The following is a 9,896-nucleotide window of genomic DNA, read 5'->3' on the forward strand; positions in this document are numbered from 1 at the left end:
AGAGTTTCTATTTATTTTTGGTCAGATTATTCCTAATTTGCCTCCATCCATGGAGAATTAGAATAAGGTAGAATTCGACTTGATGATTGCTTATTGAGCACCTGCTGTGTTCTGGGTATCAGGAGTAAGATGAGGAACATGGTGGATGTGGGCCCTACCTTGTGAATTTATGGTAAGGGAGTGGGGTTCATGGTATAGAAAAAACAAAAAACAAAACCAAAAAGCAAATCTTTGTCAGATTGATTCAAAACCACTGCTGTTAACCTTTTGAGTTAAATTTTTACTTTTCCCCAAACACTGTCTGGAAAACATTGTTATCCTAGGAAATATTGGGGAATGCAGTAATGAAACTGTGTCAGGTCTTGTACCTGTACAATGTTCATGCTGCTCATGCCCTTTGTGCATGAATATGTTTATCCACATGGCCAGTCAAAAAAATGATCTGGTTGACCTGTGTTTGCAGAAGACCTTTGACCGAATCTTTGATGGACAAACAGAAAATCATGTTTCCAAGAAGGATCTATTCATAAACAAAATCCTATAGTGTCATGCCTTTTAAAATAAAAAAAAATGGGGAGCAAAATTCCACATTTGCAAATACACCACTCTGCAGTTTAAAAGATAAAACAAAGGCCTGGGGTTGGGGCTCAGAGGTTGTGGTGCTTGCCTAGCATGCGTAGGGCACTGGGTTCAATCTTCAGCACCACATGAAATAAAATAAGTCCACCTATACTTAAAAAATAAATTAAAAAAAAAAGATAAAGCAAAGGGCAGCGTAGACCTCAGAGCATCAATACTACCAAACATTCATTAAGAAAAATAAAGCAAGGGTAAAATCAACTCACCAATATTCATGTATGTGGGTACTAAAAAAGCTATAGTGACTTTAAACATTTAGGAGAGACTTAACATGTTAGGAATTTAACATTTATTTATTTCTCTCTGATTTAATATCATTAGTTCATTCACTCATTTAACTAATATTATTAAGCACTTATCATGTACAAGCATTTTGCTAAGTGTTAGGGCATAATGGAAAGCAAGATATAACTGGTATTTTATACTTTGGTTGGGGAGAGAGATAAATTAATCACATAGATAAATACATAACTACAAAGTTTGAGTATTTGCAGAAGGAAAGTGGTCCAATTCTATGGAAGCATAGAATAGGAGACACCATGCAGGTTGGAGGGTAGTCAGAGAAGGCTCTATGAAAAAACAATATATTTAAGGAAAGACCTAAAGAAAAGTAGAAAAATAAAAGACTAGAAGACTAGAGGAAGGGGAAGAGGGAAGAGAAAGAGGAAATACTGGCAAATGCATCAAAATAAATTATGTTATATGTATATATGAATATGTCACAGTGAGCCATTATTGTGTATAACTATACTGTACCAATAAAACTATAACAGGAAAAGGGGAGAGGAGATTTACAGGCAGGAGGAACAGCATCTGGGACAGAGTATACTTTGATTTTAATAAATTTCATATTGTGAACAATTTCCAAAGTCCAAAAGAGAAACATAACATCCCGTGATATTAGAAAAATCTCATCAATTTACCTCAGTCTAGCCAGAAATGTGTCAAGAGGAAAACTTCAAAGAGGCAGATTTCATCTCTCTAGCCTGTAAACAAAAGGCCCAAGACACTTCCCTAAGACTTGAGATCAATTTGTAATTTCTCTTTTTGTCATCCCTGAAGAATTTCCAAATTTACTCTTACTCTAGTAAGAGTAAAATATTTTTCCACCTTTATAGATATGCTATTACTAAATATAGTTCAAACGATGAAACAAAGAACAACTCATATCTTCAAAACCCCAGGTCTACCAAACACTAAGGGGGAAAAAAAAAAGCAAAGGATAAAATCCATTCACCAATGGTATGCTTGTGTGAAGTAGTAAAATGAAGCAACTCAGAACATATGCTGTAATTCAATAGCAGGGCTGTAGTTTGGGAGAAGGAGTGGAGTGGCTAAGGAAGTTAACATGCAATCTTTCCATTCCTAATTCTATTCCTCTGGGCCATCTAGCTGGGGCTATAAATCAAAAGTGTATAGGTCTTAAAAAAAAAAAAAAGCATGATCGATGCCAAAGTTACCATGCTTTCAGGGCTGCTTCCCCCTGTGAAGTGTGCCCATTGACCTGAGATTACAAATAGTTCTTTTCCTTGTCAGACTTCTGCAGAGGGTATGGACTTGACCCCAAAGGGGAGTGGAAAAAATGAAGATCTTTCCCTGAACTCTCATCCTACTGCTGCAACTCAAATCAAGCTTTCCCCGCTGCCCAGAGAGCTCATTTTGTAGGTAAGAGAAAGCAGATCGTTTCTTAAATAGAATCTCCTCTTTAAAAGGGACTTCAGATAGCATCTAATCCTAAACTCAAGCTATGCAGTGTAGTATTCTCCTAAACATATATGAAATCTGGCTAAGTACCCCTAGGGAGGGAAGTGCACTATCTCTGACAGCTACCATTTTTGAACATTCTTCCTTACATGGAGGCAAAGTTCATTGTTCTTTAACTTCCACAAAGAGCAGCAATAATAAAAACAAAAACAAAAAACAAATCTTTCCATGTTTGCTTTGATCACTTTCCATGTTCCAGGGCTGTGCAAAGGCATTTCAAATGCATTGTTTCTAATGTTTCCAAACAGCAGCACCAGGAATGATCATCATACACATACAGGTGAGAAAACAGGTACAAGGTCACATGGTTAGAAGAGGTGATCCAGTCTGGCCAAATTCAATGCCTAGGCACCATCCTCCCTCCCTCCCTTCCTTCCTTCCTTTCTTCCTTTCTCCCCCCCAACCCCACCCTCTATCTCTCTGTTGCATGCTAGGATTGTATACAGGGACACTTTACCACTGGAGCTATGTCCCCTGCTCCCTCCTGCCCACTCTATTTTTATAAAAAATTTGAGACAGGGTTAGGCCCAATTCTTGACAACACACATAACTCTTGTTTCAAGTTTGTATATTTGAAGGCACCTCTAAGAACCTGTTTTCAGCTTCCTCATTCATAACTTATATGCCATGGTTTCCAGTACTCTCAGAATAAGTATGACTCTCTCCATAAAAGATATCTGTATCTGGGGCTGGAATTGTGGCTCAGTGATACAGCGCTTGCCTTGCACGTGTGAGGCACTGGGTTCGATCCTCAGCACTACATAAAAATAAATAAGCAAAATAAAGGTATTGTGTCCGTCTACAATTAAAAAAATTAAAAATATATCTATATCTCTCTTTCTCTAACTACACACACACACACACGTTTTGATTCACTGAAAACTGCACTTTGTTCTCCAAATTAAATATGCATTATGAACAGACTTCCTTGAGTCTTTTTTTTAATAAACTTTTTTTTTAAGAGAGAGAAAATTTTTTAATATTTATTTTTTAGTTTTCGGCGGGCACAACATCTTTATTTGTATGTGGTGCTGAGGATCGAACCCGGCATCAAGCGCATGCCAGGCGAGCGCGCTACCGCTTGAGCCACATCCCCAGCCCCTCCCTTGAGTCTTTTATGAGTGACATTTATATTGGTTAAGACATAGATACACAATATATTGGTTAAGACATAGATTTATGTAGGTTTAACTGTGGGTTTCAACATTGACTAGTTTTTAGACTCTTGGGCATTTTTACTTCTCAAATAATCAGCTTTCTCACCTATAAGGAGGAGGGAGCAGTAAGATGATGCAGCTTACTTTTAATAATTATTGTGAAAATTGACACTGCATGTATAGTACTTAGCATAATGTCCAGCAAGCACTATGTCAAAATAAATGGTGTTACTATTATTTCTTTATTTGCAGTAAATCAAAACCTATCTAATTGCTGTCAAGTCAGATTTTCCTTTTACCATGTTTGTAAATTTGGATTTTAGATATGAGAAATTTAAAAATTCATGCTAAATTTCTTTTTTAAAAAATGTTCTTATTAGTTGTTGATGGACCTTTATTTTATTTATTTATGTACATATGGTGCCGAGAATCAAACCCAGTGCCTCACACATGCTAACAAGCACTCTACCACTGAGCCACAACCCCAGCCCAACCCCTAAATTTCATCTTAGTTAAATTTTAGCCAATAGTTCCAGCTGGAATCTTGCTTCTGTCATTTAATATATTAATAACCCTTTCTAGGTTATTAATTAATTAAGATGGTTTTGAGCCACCTATAGATTTACAAAATTATTATGAGTACCTTCAAGTTGTTGCTAAATTAAACAGAGAAGTCAAAGTCTATTTTCGTTTGTGATACTGTAGTCCAAGTTGTAAATGTATAGCAGCTACTAGCAGCTACGTGTGGAATCTTTCCTGTGCTCTTCTGTTTCCTGCAATTGTATCCCCCAGTGATTCCTTGAGTTTTAAGCTGCCTCTGACCTATGATACTGTAGATCTTCTGATGTTGACATAGCTGAGTCTATTAACTATCTTGTAGACTGAAAACCAGGACACCTGGGGCTAAACACTAGCTTTCCACCAATGTACTTAAGCTCTCCGGGGCTCCATTTTTATACTTGTAAAAGTGAGCAAATATTCACCCTTTCTTTTCTTTTGATGATATGGCGAAGATGAATTTTAAAGTAATTATAAAGGGATATTACATTCTTAAAATTGATGGCATATCATGTATAAATTTCACTGTCTAAATGTTAGCAAGAGAAGTCTCTGAGCAGCTGATGTAGATGACACAAAGCCTAGGCATTTAGCATATCCATTTTAGTCATAGATTCAACATATGCACATGTCCAATAAGCTTGTTTTTTTCATTTCTTAGGTCACGGTGAGTAGAAGATGAAAATGGATAGAGACTGCCCAAGGTAGGTAAATTAAAAGTAGCAAATAATCAATTTAAAAGGAGAGAGGAAAGACATATAAAAATTAGAAACTAAAAATTATGCAGAAATATGAGACCAATAAGTAAATGGGAAAAGACCCCAGCTTCGCAGGTTCTGAAGAATATCACTGAATTATATAACTCAGTACTATGATTGATGTTCAAAGTGGTTACTAGTTCTTGCATTGGAATTCTGGTTTTGTATGTTCAGTGTTCGTTGTGTTCTCTTCTGGAAGCACTGCTCTGATTTTCCTTTGGATAATAACCTTTCCAAGCTGTACTTAGTTCCAAAGGAAACAACACTATGGTATTTTTCTCTCCTCTGGCCAAGTTTGAGCCTGTGGTCTAAGCCAGGTCAGTCGCCTTCTTGCAGGAATTTGGATGTTGAGCAGAGCAACACAAAACTGTTGGGCTAATTCATCCTCATGATGGTATTCTGAATAGATACTCTATTCTTCCCTTCTGTACAGAACCTTGAGACTGTGGTCCCTGACTTTTCAAGACTCGTCCATTTTTCCTTAATTTGGGGGAGTGCACTAAATCATTCTAATAAAATGCTATTTGTTTGCTTAACTTAGCCAAAGGTATTTTTTGGCTGCTCACAATTTATTAATTGACACAGATTTATTCAATTTTTATTCCATATTTAATGTTTAGAAAACTACAGATATTTGTGACAAAATTAAGAATATTTCCAATAACCCAATCAACAAATGGGCCAAGGACCTGAACAGACACTTCTCAGAGGAGGACATACAATCAATCAACAAGTACATGAAAAATGCTCACCATCTCTAGCAGTCAGAGAAATGCAAATCAAAACCACCCTAAGATACCATCTCACTCCAGTAAGATTGGCAGCCATTATGAAGTCAAACAACAACAAGTGCTGGCGAGGATGTGGGGAAAAGGGTACACTTGTACATTGCTGGTGGGACTGCAAATTGGTGCAGCCAATTTGGAAAGCAGTATGGAGATTTCTTGGAAAGCTGGGAATGGAACCACCATTTGACCCAGCTATTCCCCTTCTCGGTCTATTCCCTAAAGACCTAAAAAGAGCATGCTACAGGGACACTGCTACATCGATGTTCATAGCAGCACAATTCACAATAGCAAGACTGTGGAACCAACCTAGATGCCCTTCAATAGACGAATGGATAAAAAAAAAAAATGTGGCATTTATACACAATGGAGTATTACTCTGCATTAAAAAATGACAAAATCATAGAATTTGCAGGGAAATGGATGGCATTAGAGCAGATTATGCTAAGTGAAGCTAGCCAATCCCTAAAAAACAAATGCCAAATGTCTTCTTTGATATAAGGAGAGTAACTAAGTACAGAGTAGGGACGAAGAGCATGAGAAGAAGATTAACATTAAACTGGGATGAGAGGTGGGAGGGAAAGGGAGAGAGAAGGGAAATTGCATGGAAATGGAAGGAGACCCTCAGGGTTATACAAAATTTCATACAAGAGGAAGTGAGGGGAAAGGGGAAATAATACAAGGGGGAGAAATGAATGACAGTAGAGGGGGTAGAGAGAGAAGAGGGGAGGGGAGGGGAGGGGATGGGGGATAGTAGAGGATAGGAAAGGCAGCAGAATACAACAGACACTAGTATGTCAATATGTAAATCAATGGATGTGTAACTGATGTGATTCTGCAATTTGTATACGGGGTAAAAATGGGAGTTCATAACCCACTTGAATCAAAGTGTGAAATATGATATATCAAGAACTATGTAATGTTTTGAACAACAAACAATAAAAAAATTTAAAAAAAGAATATTTCCATAAAACTTTGTTAAAATTCCAAACTTTGGGATAAAGGGATATTTCTATACTAAAGAATTTATTGATTTCCTAGCAACAGCAAATCAATGATTTTCTAGTAATAGCAATCAAAGTTGTAATAGCATACATATCCAACAATTGATTATGTATTATTTTTGTAGCTTAAATATATCTTGGTTAACATATTATTTCTGATTAGGTTCTTATTAAAATGTTGGTAGATGACATAGAAACTGCCTGGGGATGTGTCTAAAATGAATATGCTTTTAGTTGTGAACAAAACCCTGAACCTTTAACATATGTTGCCATCTGTTTGTACTGGTTGTGCTAAGTGCTGAGACAAAGCAGTGGACAGGGAGGACACAAACAGCTCCTGACGCTGCAGAGCTTGTGGTACAGTAGCCCCGTGACTGTGCACTGAACAAAAGGAAGAATTGCCTTTGCTCCTGACAAGCTGCTTTCCCACGTCTTTGGCCATGCATTTCTCCAGCCTAGAAAATCAAATGTCAACGTATTAGCTACATCCCTTTTCTATTCTATATCCTGTTCCTTTTCCAAGGTCCAGATTGAACAGAGGGTTCTCCATTAAGCTTTTCATAGTAACCACAATAGTGATGACAGTGAAACATGTATTGAGCACCATGCTAACCTCTCGACAAGGATTACATCACTTATTTCTCACTGTGTGCTGCGAGCTATTTATGCACGACTCTTTGGCTATTGAATTGGTGGAAACTTTGGGAAGATTTAAAAATATATATAACTTAAAATATTGAATGCCCAGAATCACCAGGATCTGTTAAAGCCTAGAATCTAAAATATAAGGTGGGAAGGAAACAGATTTATATTTAACCATGCATCAGAATTGCTGGGGGAGTTGTGTGTGTGTGTGTGTTATTTTAAAGTAGAGATACCTTCTCAAGATTCCAGCTGAAAAGACACACGCATACATATAGAATTCAGCCCATTCAGATCTAGAGATAATCATAAAGAGCACTTGGTTGTGATTCCATTCTTCTTCTCCTCCCTCCCCCTCCCTCCTCCCCCTCCTCCTCCCTCCTCCTCCTCCCTCCTCCTCCTCCTCCTCCTCCTCCTCCTCCTCCTCCTCCTCTCCTCCTCCTCCTCCTCCTCCTCCTCCTCTTCCTCCTCCTCCTCCTCCTCCTCCTCCTTCTTCCCTTCTTCTTCTTCCCTTCTTCTCCTTCTCCTCTCTTTTTTTTATTGGTTGTTCAAAACATTACAAAGCTCTTGACTTCTTCTTCTGTAGCTGTAAAGTTTAAAACATGATTTTAGGAGAAATGTCAACTTATCAATGAGATCTTCCCTGATCACCTTATTTAAAATTTTAACCCATCCCATTCACATTAATGCTTAAGTGGTTTCCACAGAATGTGTCACCTTCTGCTTATTAATTACCTTTCATTTTTCTCCACCGGAGTAGCTTATACCTCCACCCACAAGAATGTCAGCTCCATAATGGTGGAGAGTTTTGTCAGCTTTGTTCATTGTAGCAGCTACAGCCCCTGAAAGGGTGCCTGGCATAGAGGGTCACTCTTTTTAATTTTTTTTAAATTGTAGATGGACACAATACCTTTATTTTATTTATATATGGTGTTGAGTATCGAACCCAGTGCCTTCCACATGCAAGGCGAGCACTCTACCACTGAGCTACACCCCAGCCCTAGAGGGACACTCTTTATCCAATGATGAATACATGAAAGAATTCAAAGGCCAAAGTACCCTTCAGAAATTCAGTACTATTTCCCCTCCTATGAGAAGTGGAAGGCAGTGCTGTATCAGTAAAATTTTTTGGTGGATAGAATCATGGAGCCTCACTGCCTCGCAGAGGGCACTGTGTCAGGAGCCTTGCAATACCCAGGCAGTGCCTACTGTGTCTGGGGCCACCTGGTCAACAGCAGGTGTTACACACAAGAGCAAGGCCATGAGGAAGAGCTCTCCTGACCTCAGATGGGTTCAATGAGTGTTTATTAAACATACTCAGCTGTTGGTTTCAGCACTTGTGCATATAACTTGTCTGTATTACAACTTCTGGGATTTGTTCAGGGCCATTTCCTGGTTCCTTCAGATCCCAGCTTTCTGCCACCCATATTGTCTAATTTTTGAACTTTTGAAGAGCAGAGTACTGCTTTCAGTGCCATTTAGTCATTTCCTGCAGCTCTTCATCTCTTTAGAGTAGCTTTTAAAGTTACTATGATCATTTTGGATATAGGACATTGGATTTCTATTTTTATTCAACTAAATAAATGGAAGCCACAAAACATGCAAGCTGCACTCTTATTCAACTGGAGGTTGGTTTTGAAATCATTCTCTAATTACCCGATGTCTTTCCAAATCAGACAGATCTGAAAGTAAAAAATTTGGAATTAAAGACACAGAAAGACATGAAGCCCCTCTTATAAGAATTAAGGGGAGTAGAGTTTCAAGGAAAATCACCGGGGGCTTAGATTCAGACGTGGATCCCAAAGACAGCTCTGTCAATTATTAGCCCTGCAAGTTCCACATTGAGTTGGATAATGGGGCTGCCATCTCAGTTCACAAGCTGCAGCTCTATTGTGTAGAATTATAAATATGAAAATCACAATGAAAACTGCATATATGTCCAATCTAAAAAGCACTCTAATTTTGCTGAACACTGAAGAATGAAGGTGAGTTGGTAAGAAGAGGGATTTGAAGGCATCTAGCATTAATTTTCCCATCCTTTTTTGCATGGAAGTCCACTTCAGTGAAATGTATTTAGTCAGCTTTTGCTGCATGTCAGTCTCAATGCCTAAGTGGTTTCTAAGCCATCCACATTCATTCTCTTGCTCATTTGTCTGCAGTTCAACTGTACCAGTGGATCCACTCTTCAGTTACAGGTTTGAGAAAAGTAGTTACTGCCTACACCAATGGACACTGTGTGGGGACCAAGAATATCTTTACTCACTCCTGTTACTGAAAACCTAGAGCTGGAATAGGTCTTAACTTTTTTAAATAGAAAAGGAAAAAATAAAATAGTATCTATGGTAGAAAAATACAACAGAATAATGAAAAAGATACCTATCAAGAGGACTTGTCTAGGTGGGGCTCCTTGGGTGACTTGACTTCAAGGTTGTGGGTCATGTAGGCCGGTTTTCATGCTACTGGTTGTAATTGGGTTTTCTCATGCAATTCCCATCATTCTGAGACAGATGGCTAATGAAGATGGCTTTTCAGGGCAAAGACAAAGTTCAAGAAGGAAACTAATTGATACAAAAGTATTAAGGCCCAAAC

The 9,896-nt window shown here is 38.2% G+C and overlaps 1 long non-coding RNA gene across 1 annotated transcript; it reads left to right on the top strand.

Annotated features, from left to right (window-relative positions):
- The first annotated feature begins 2,188 nt into the window (after window positions 1-2,188).
- LOC139707456 (uncharacterized) lies at window positions 2,189-5,677 on the top strand. The gene is made up of 3 exons (XR_011709024.1): window positions 2,189-2,304; window positions 4,780-4,822; window positions 5,497-5,677. It is a non-coding gene; the product is annotated as an uncharacterized lncRNA (long non-coding RNA).
- Window positions 5,678-9,896: the final 4,219 nt, after the last annotated feature.

The sequence above is a fragment of the Marmota flaviventris genome, chromosome 10 (genome assembly GCF_047511675.1).
Source record: "Marmota flaviventris isolate mMarFla1 chromosome 10, mMarFla1.hap1, whole genome shotgun sequence".
Taxonomy (NCBI): domain Eukaryota; kingdom Metazoa; phylum Chordata; class Mammalia; order Rodentia; family Sciuridae; genus Marmota; species Marmota flaviventris.